Consider the following 9956-nt stretch of genomic DNA (forward strand, 5'->3'; position numbering starts at 1 on the left):
GTGGAGGAAGACCCCAGGTGCCCCTACGGGCATTATTTCAGACACGAGCGAACACCTGGGTAGAACCAACGACCTTCCTTAAGCCAGCTGGATGGCTTCCTCACATGAAAGATTTCGACCCGAGTTAGGATTGAACCTACAGCGGTGAGGGACCTGTGATCTCAAGTCAGCGACATTAACCACTCGGCCACGGAGGCCCCTTCATTGACTATAGGTCGCAAATAACCTTATTATATTCGCCGATAAAAGGCGTTAAACCTATGTAATAATTCTGTACCATATAAGAAAAAAACACATCTTTCGGCGTTACCGAGAAGCACAATTCACGTACATCGGCGTTACAGTATAAAAACGGCTTGAATAACATTTTATCAGATTGTTTTAAATTTTCTATATCACAAGAACTTTATGTCACTTGCCTACCGAAAATCGAAATTATACGGAATTTTATGTTTTGTTGTACTTATAAGAGCAGACAAAAAGCCAAAATCTCGCTCAAAACGTAGGTCAAGCCATCATTTTCACTAAATGATCTTGAAAAAAAAAACTTCGAGGAAATAATCTCGATGAAAGATAAAAAGTTATGTCTTCGCAGCCGTATGCCTCTATTGCTTTTTCAGTTCGGTTAAATTAAAAAAACAACATATTGGCCAGTTTTCTTACCGCGTTGGAAATTCTGTCAGGTATCCGCCATCTATTGCACAGTTCTGCGTTACTTATTGCACGAATCGCTCGTTATTTTCACATTCCGGCGTAACTGGATATACAAGGTGAATCTGGTAAAGGTCCGTCATGCAACTATCCACCGGAAAAACAGGAACATCACTTGACGAAATTTAATGACTTACTTGCCGAAGCTGAACAATCAAGAATTACAAGAACTACAAAAAGAAGAAAAATATCGTTTTTGATAAAATAATTGTAGGTATCTAACCCCTGTTAAAGGTCAGTTGCCAATATATTCACGTGGAAATTTAAGTGTTTGATCGCGATTTGAATGTTTGTCAAATTATGGGTAAATTTAATCAAAATTCGCTGCTGATGATCTATTTGCAGTTCAACGTTATATGATTGAATCACATCTACCGACGAAATCACTATGTAGCTCCGAAGACGAACAAGATCTCGACGTTCATGGCTCTTGTTTGCAGCAGAATGAATTTTTAACCAATGATGTAAATACATTTATAGAAAAATTAAACACTACTTACATTTTATATCTAATATAAAATTATTATTTTGCCTCAACATTCTATATATTTTACAACAATAACTAACCGTTTCCATGGATTTATCTGATATGCCAGATGTTTTTAAAGTTTCACTATGCCCATTTTTACTGTCATAAGTATGAAAGACATCTCATTAGACAGTACCAGCTAAAAATACAATTATTCTAGAGCCGATTCGCAATCACGTGTCAATACAGTTTTAATTTCTCATTTACAAGAAGAAGCGATCCCCCTAGATCATTGCAAACTGTTTGCAAAGTGACAAAATAGAGTGAAATAAGAATCCTTTAAGAAATAAAATAGATAAAAGAAACGAACATAAACATTTCAAATTGTTTAATTTGTTGTAAGCGACTTGGATATGGCGACTGTTTCACAATACTTTTACATAAAGTACAAACATTTATAGAATACAAATGTAACGTCAAAATATAGGCGTAATCATCTTTATGTCCATTTAAACTGTCATAACAGCATTAACAACACAAATATATATAATAAAAAATCTTAATAAATTGGCGCAACTTCATATCTAAATTTGTTAGATATTAAAATTAGAATTCTCTTCACTCATTATCGTCGGCTGTCCTAGCGCTGAATGACCACGTGGAACATTATACCCGAGAATTTCGTGCGCTACATAGCGCCACCTATTGCAAACAATTACAAAGAAATTTGGGATAATAATTATCTTCTTATTCACTGCGTTCAAACGCAGAAAATTATATATAGTTTCATGTGTTATTTAGAAACAAAACTCTCATGTGGGCTCATGTAGAAAACAGAATATTGGTAACATTAAATTATTAAAAATTTTTAGAGAACATATAAAATTTGTCATCATGCACAATTTTATTTATATAAACTTCGTTTACAATAAAAACTCGTATAATACGATACATAGCACAAAACCAAATATATATTGATGCATTTACGAGACATAATTTATTTGAATGATACACATAAGAAAAACCGCAATATAGGTCAACAAAGATAGGTAGGACAATTTTTTACTTTATCGGTTAAATGGGTGGCAAAATTGCCGATAACATGCTTATTCTTGGCCAGATACCTATAAAGAAAAATCACACTGATAAAGATAAAGTAATATATTTATGAGAAAGCTTATCAGTCGACATCTAACTGGTACTTAATAAAATCTGCCATCAGTTCAGGGTTCCTTAACATAAATTTATGTCTTTAGTACGAAACAACTTTAGTATTTCAAATATTTTGACACTTTAGTACACATCTGATATATTAGCTGATGTCATGAAAACTTTGTAAAAGGCATTAAATTGATTTGCACTCAGTCCATATTTTTCTTGTTTCTAGACTCTTTTTGCGTAGGAAAATAATATAAAACAAATAATTGCTGACATACAATACAAAAATTATTGCCGATTCGAGAGCACAGGTATACACCGTTATCATAAATCTTAAATAAACTGTAGTTGTCTTATACATGTATATACACTTATATACTTTGTTATCTTGCGTAAACAATATTGAAATATTGGTGTAATCGAGTAGCTTGTCAACAACTAAATAACACTTATCATGTCGTCGTAAAAAAATCAAAGTTATTTTTTATAAAAATAACAAAATGAAACCTTTTTATTTTTGTTATTTTTATAATTAAAGCAGCTGACCTCCAGAAGATAGCAGAAAAACTGCCATCTTGCTAATATTTCAAAATCCCCCCTCAAAAACATTATATAGTTGACAAAAATCGAAATGACACTTCAAAATGTTCATATTTTAACATTATTACTCCGAAAACAAACAGTTCGCTTTTCCACCAACGGGAAATACCTTGTTTTAGTAAACCACGGAATTCTTTCATCCGGGTTTTTTTCAAGTATCACGTGGTCGTACAGGACAAATATCGCGACCTGTGCTCAGGACGCACGGAATCCGGGATTTTATCAAACATATAGGGATACGAATAACTGCTTTTGTCTTTATATTTGTGGTTATTTATGGCACTAAAAATTTTCATTGATTTTTTTATATATATGATGACCAATTAATCGATTTAACCTTTAGCTTGAAATATGATAGGGGCCTACTTAATGACGAAAATTGATAAACGATCCCAGGCATACTGTATCCGGGATTTTTCCGGATCACTGTTGTGATAAGTGACCGCGTTAAATGAATTATCCTCTCCTATTTATATTAGCTACTGCGTTAGTAACGTAGTAGATTATGGAAAAGAAAACCCGATATATTAACGCTTTTGTCAACATTCTTTCTTGAATTAAGGTGTCAGTAATGATGGATTTATACAATAAACCGAACTAGATCAGTATTTACCATTTGCTTAAAAATTTTATTTCATTTTTTTTTGCATTTTACCATCTGGAGTTCAGTGGCTTTAATATTAAAATACGTTAATGGACAATGTGCTAATTGGTGACCAATCATACTAAACCAAACGGCCATGGAGACCCCTAATGTTTTATAAAATGTGGAATGCTTAACACTGAACTGCTTAGTATTTTGGCTGACACCCATATAGTGACTTTCAGCTTGTGAATATGATGTCATATATTCCGAATAAATATTGGCCGGTCTGTTGCTTTTTCTGTTAAAAATACGGTCGATAAATCGAATTTTTCTTAAATTAATTTTTAAGTTTAGGTGTTAAGCAACAACTTCTCAACATAACTGATGTGACTTAAATACCTTTGATCTGTTCTAGAAATATCTAGTTATAAGTAAACGGGCTATATAAGCTCAGAAAATATATTTTTAAAACGAATGGTGACACATTTTAACTTTAAAATCACTCATAAAGTAAGTCTTACAATAGAATAATTGATTCTTTCTTAACTTTAAAAAATATACACTTGAGACCAAAAATTCTGTTTTTTGTCTAATGTGCTACAACTTTTTCAATGCCATTCGAGGGATTTCTCTAAGACCGGTCTCATTCGCAAACTCAATTAAAATAATCATTCCTAAATACAGTTAAACGCAATTATCCCGGTATATAAGTCTACGTGAGCACACATTTCAAGTGCACTATGCTGCATGTTTATGTAAGTTGTTAAATAAACGGTTCGTTATATCTTTTGTATTGACAACGCCCGAACCGTTATTCGCCAGTGCAAACAATTATTTTGATTTGACGTCAACGTCACAATTAAACTCTCAAATAATAGCGGATGCGCGCTATAGGTCAGTTACAATGTGCGGTTACTGCAGCGCAAGTTGCAAGGAATTTCGGCACTCATGGACAAACCATTCGTCGTCTTAGACAACAACTACTGCTTTTTACCGGAACAGTTTAAGACCACCGGCGATATGGACGTCCACGTGAGACTACGTGTCAACATAACAGGCAGATAATACTAGCCCATCTACGCAGATGCATTGAAGTTCCTGTTAACACTGCCAGAAACACACAAGGTTAGACCCCTTCTCATGTGAGCGCACCTATGATTTGGAACCGTCTACGTGAAGTTAGAATTACGTCAAACGTTCCTACTGTGGCGCTACAATGCTGCCCTAACGTCTATTTCAAGGACTAATGCAAATATTATGTCGACTTTAACAACCGACGTCATTACTTTATCGACGACATAATGAAAGGTTTGCGGACGCCTGTGAAAAGAAGAAAGATCGTTTTGGTGCAGCCAGTACAATTGTGTGGACTGGCTTTACGTATCAAAGTAACACACCGTTGTTTTCTTTTCTTGGATAACAATAACGCCTGAGCTAGACGTCGTGGCATAACAGCCAAGCGTTACATTTATGACATTTTATGTTCTGTTGTTTGTTCCTTTCGTGTTGTAGAATCCTGGACTTGTGTAACAAGAGGAAAATGCACGTCATCATACAGCAAGGGTAACACAAGATGTCCTCGTGCAAACAACATGAACGTTATTGATCAATGGCTTCCAATTTGCCCATAACGAAGCCAATAGAACACGTGTGGGCAGATATGAAACTAAAACTCCATTAGAGAAATGTCTACAGCAGTCAAGAGGATTTTTTCTGCAATGTGAATTGGCTGCTTTAGATCAGCGGTTTTTTACTGACAATGAGCAGAAGACGCACAGCTGTTTTTATTGCGCATAGTGGACATACCTGTTATTAACTGTGTTAAATATTACTTTTCGGTGGAGGTAAACCTGATTTCATTTTTATACTTATCTTATCAAATGTCGTGTAAATTGTTTATCTATTTTTTAATAAAATGAGTACAAAATAAGTGTCCTTATATATATTTAATAATTTGGATATTGAATTAAAATACAGGTATATCGATAAAGTTCTTTGGTTAATCACCCTTCCAGGGAACCTCCTTAATTTTAGATTTAGCTATTAAATCAAAGCCATATATGTATATCTTTGATTATTATATTTCGGAACCATCACAAAATGTATCCAAAGATATGAAAATATCTGCTAAGTCTGGACATTTTACACATTCATAAAGCTTATAAAGAATAAAAAGAATATATAGAGGATATTTGTTTGTTTGTGTGTAAGATGAAATTTTATTTCATCGAGTGAGCTTTAAAAACAGTATTCTCACGAGTGGCGTAGCCACGAGTGAGAATACTGTTTTTAAAGTTCACGAGATGAAATAAAATTACATCTTACACAACAAACAGACAAATTTTCTTTTTATTTTATGCTTAAAAACAAGTTAAAACGAAATTTCCATAATTTTAACGTTAATATTAAAATCTGTTTCCCCCATTGAGAGCCCCATTTAGACAGAATTTCTCATTTAAAACAAGAAGTCTTGAGCTGAAAAAGAAGTCCGCCAATCAAGGTTAAATGACGGTGATAATTATTCATTTTATTAAAAAATATGAATGATCGCTTGTTTTAATAATAAAAACAAACAATTCTTGCAGGAGAAAATTCCAACCATCCATCCATATTTCTGTTACTTACTGCGAATTTATATTAGACCTGGCTTTCTAAAATGTAAACGGCAGCCATTTTTTAAAGTTGTGTATTTCATGGGAGGAAAATAATTGTGTAAGATTCAGAAGGATATAATTTGGATTTGTTAGTCATACACCTTTTTAAAAGAAAGAAAACTTATTTGAGGATTGTAACAGACAAGAAATAAGTGTTGACAGAAGTGAAAACATTCAGAAAAGGAGCTAGGAAAATGGAAAACTTGGAAGCTTGCTGAAGGAACGCTGGGTTGTTTTACTTATTTTACAAGTGATGGCTGTCAATGCTTTTCAATTTTTCATAAAGCATACGGCAGTTATTGCTCGAAGGATACTTTAATATGCCCAAATGTCATCAAGAGCCCGTTTTGCATGGGGAAGGAATGTATTTTTCAGACTGTAAAAACGAAACAAAAAACATTTAGAGACGAAATTTGGTGATTGGAATTTGAAGGAATAGAAGTAAGTTTTCTCTCTGTGTTACTTTTGACATTTAAGTTATTTATCTATTTCAGCTTTGCTATTTCTTTTAACAGCCTGACATTGTCAGAATTGTCCGTAAAAATAAAATTGAGGTACCACATGGGGAACATCTTAAAAAAGTAGTTTCGTCATTGAAAAAAGTGAAATTATATTTTGATAATTTTCACTGTGAAATTATCAAATATAATTTTCACGGATAAATCAGTAATCCACTGAAAAGCATAAAATAAACAATGACATTTCACTGGAATATATATAATTATTTATGTAGTTTTCATTCTTAATACGCATAATAACAATGACAATAATCCGACGGCGTCGGAAAAACATGGGATTATTCTTTCGTAGTAGACTAACGCTGTAGTACGATAATTTTAACTTCATTAATTTCCAGATTTGTATTCGTGAATTTACAATTTCAACTTTGTGATTTGACGTTTGTAAAATATGAAAGTTGAAATCATGAAGTTCAAAAGTTGAATACGTGAAGTTGAAATAGTGAATTCATTGAGTTAAAATTTTGAATTCAAGTAGATAAATATTTCATTAAATATGATTGAAAGGTTTATTATGTTATCATCAGTATCTATGTTATTCATTTTAATGTACAATGAATTACTGATGATCAGATTTGACCGTTATATGGTGACCATTTTGATAGAAGGTAAAAAGAATTTATATCGGTTAAAGAATATTGCGTGGAGAAATAGTATGGCCTTTCAAGCTTCGTATGATCTCTGTACTATAAACATTTAAAGTCATTGAAACTTTGTCCTTTAGAAATATTTTTTTACAGATCATGTAAAGAAAGCAAAATAACTGATGAGAAAAACTGAATTGAAAGTGGCAAACTTGCATAGGTATCAGCTTTATCAGATTTGTAAATGTTAAATATGAAAATATTTTTGAATCTATACAGAACGTATTGTTGTTTCTCTGTCTCTTGTATGATATATTTTGTTAAAAGTTCTGAGAATATAAAATATAAAAATTTCAAGATCTGCTGAAGTGAATCAACTAGAAGATTAACATTTAGGCGAAACCAAACAGTAAAAAGGTAAATGTCAAAGATATGAACTATTAATTGGAAACTTTTCATCTGACATTAAAAATCCGCAAAAAAGGTGCTATTAATCAAATTCTGGTTCACTTTAAAACGCGTAAATTAAAAAAACGACCGGCACCGAAATATTTCAAAATTTTGATTTCTAGTTTTGGCTTGTTTGGAGCATATGACAATAAAACAAACAACTCAACGAATTACAGCAGGGAAAATCACAGATATGATATTTAAGAACGTATTTGATGCAATTCTGTAAATAGATTTTAAAATTCGTTTAAGCCGAATTTTTCCCCTTTTTCCATTATACTGATCATATCGATAATTTGCTATAATTTTGTGAAAAAAATAAATTGTCTAAAATCAAAAAGTTATATATTTATCCACATGTATGTTGTTATAATAATTTCTTTCTTGGTTTTTCGTACGAAAATATTCATAATCATAAGAATATTTAATTTAAAAACTTGAAACTGTGCAAAATTCCATTAAAATTTCTTCTCTATTCGAGTGTTTTTATACATGTTATATTTCTAAACCGAAGCACACCATCTTGGAATGTAATGAAGGTCCTAAAATCTATTGCCAACTTTAAGTCAATCTGAACACGATAAACCATGTTTAAAATGCATTGTCGTGCAATAGAAACAGATTATTCTTTTTGTGCTAATACCGTTTGGATTTTTATATTCGTATTATATTCGTACGATACATCAACATTAAATATTTGGAGGTTATCAAATTCTTTACTTTCATTTTTAAAATAAGTTTTTCTATTGTCATTTGCTTAAAAACATACTTTAAAAACTGATATCAGCTTACAATATATCTTTGTACGAAAATCATTCTGCATAAATGAAACAAAGAAATTTACAAAGTGAAATAATAAAAAGATTTGATAACTATTATATGAACAATGCATATTATTATAAGTAAGCTAGTAGAACAAAGCTGCTTACTAATTTTGCGATCCTTCTCTCAATCCTTGTACCGCCATTGACGTAAGTTCATGTGCGATTATCAACTGCACAATAAGACATAGATAAGGGAAAGTACAAATAAATCATTCAAACAAGCATGTATGAACCAATGAAAAAGACTGCTCGCCGGGTCGTTTTTTATCTAACAGTTTACAAATAAATATCACGTTAAAGAACATAAATCATATAAATTGTTAAGAGGATCATTTACCGTGCCGTAAAGGAACTTACAGCAACATACAGGGCAGGATGATGAAATTTACGGTTCTGGTATAAAAAGGGTACTTGTTTTAAATTTTAACATGTCAAATGACTCGTCCCAATTTGACATTTGTCTATAACCCTGATTAAAACTGAATTAAGAATTCTTTTACAATTCACAGTCGAAATTTTGTATTTGCCGCATTGCAATCGCAACTACTCGACCCTTTCGTCAGTCTTCGGATAAGAAAGTATGAATACACAGAACAGATGCGGTATTTCGGTCAAACCTACGCTAAGAAACTAAACATGTTAGCAAATAGTAATTTAATGTTGGGAGTTGGTGACAAGTTTATTTCCAATATATGTAGTAAACGTCCACCTGAAATAATATAATTCATAGGTGCAACAGCAAACAATACATTATCTATATATTTATTATTATGGTTGTAGAAACCGAAAGTACAAAAAACCAACCTGTTGACATTTAGTCGAATTTGTTGTCAGACATATATTCAATCATAAGAATACTGAAACAGACATTACTTTTCTTTTGGATGTCAAATACATGTATATCGTTTAACATTATCTCTGTTTACATCTGAAACTACGTGGTAGAACTACTTTCAATCAGTATTGTTTCCGAGCTTATTATAGATAATAGCCGAGGCAGTTCCGAATTGCCGCGTTGGTGTAGTCAGGAAATTACCGGTTAAGATCGTATTTTCGGGCACCGGGAACTAGTACTAGTTGAATATAGAACCTACACGAAAGCATAGTAAAATATATTAATCTATCATTAAAGGATTCATGTTATTAAGGAAACATGTTTGTTTGCGCATAACATTATTGAAATGCCTTGTTTGAACAAGACGAAAGTGTTAACAGTTTAGTATTTTCATAATCTTACAAATGATAACATTGGCCAACTACATAGAGAATCATTATTATCATAAAATGTTTTGTAGTTTTATGATCTGTCAACACTTTCGCCAAACAATGCATTTTTATGATAATTAAATAATGTTTCTCCATATTGTTGACCAGTGTTATCATTATTATTATAAATGCAATA

The 9956-nt window shown here is 32.1% G+C and overlaps 1 protein-coding gene across 2 annotated transcripts in view; it reads right to left on the reverse strand.

The window, feature by feature from the left end:
* Positions 1–8738, reverse strand: part of LOC132712801 (uncharacterized) — a 45309-nt gene extending 36571 nt beyond the window's left edge. The window contains exon 1 of one of the 2 annotated variants that reach the window (XR_009623354.1): positions 8660–8736. The gene's annotated coding sequence lies outside the window, so the exon portion shown is untranslated. Of the gene's footprint in view, positions 1–8659 lie in introns of both variants that reach the window. The other variant, XM_060695236.1, reaches the window with a different exon arrangement.
* Between the last annotated feature and the right edge of the window lie 1218 nt (positions 8739–9956).

This window comes from Ruditapes philippinarum, unplaced genomic scaffold (assembly GCF_026571515.1).
Source record: "Ruditapes philippinarum isolate M1 unplaced genomic scaffold, ASM2657151v2 ctg5497_1_1_1_1, whole genome shotgun sequence".
NCBI classification, from domain to species: domain Eukaryota; kingdom Metazoa; phylum Mollusca; class Bivalvia; order Venerida; family Veneridae; genus Ruditapes; species Ruditapes philippinarum.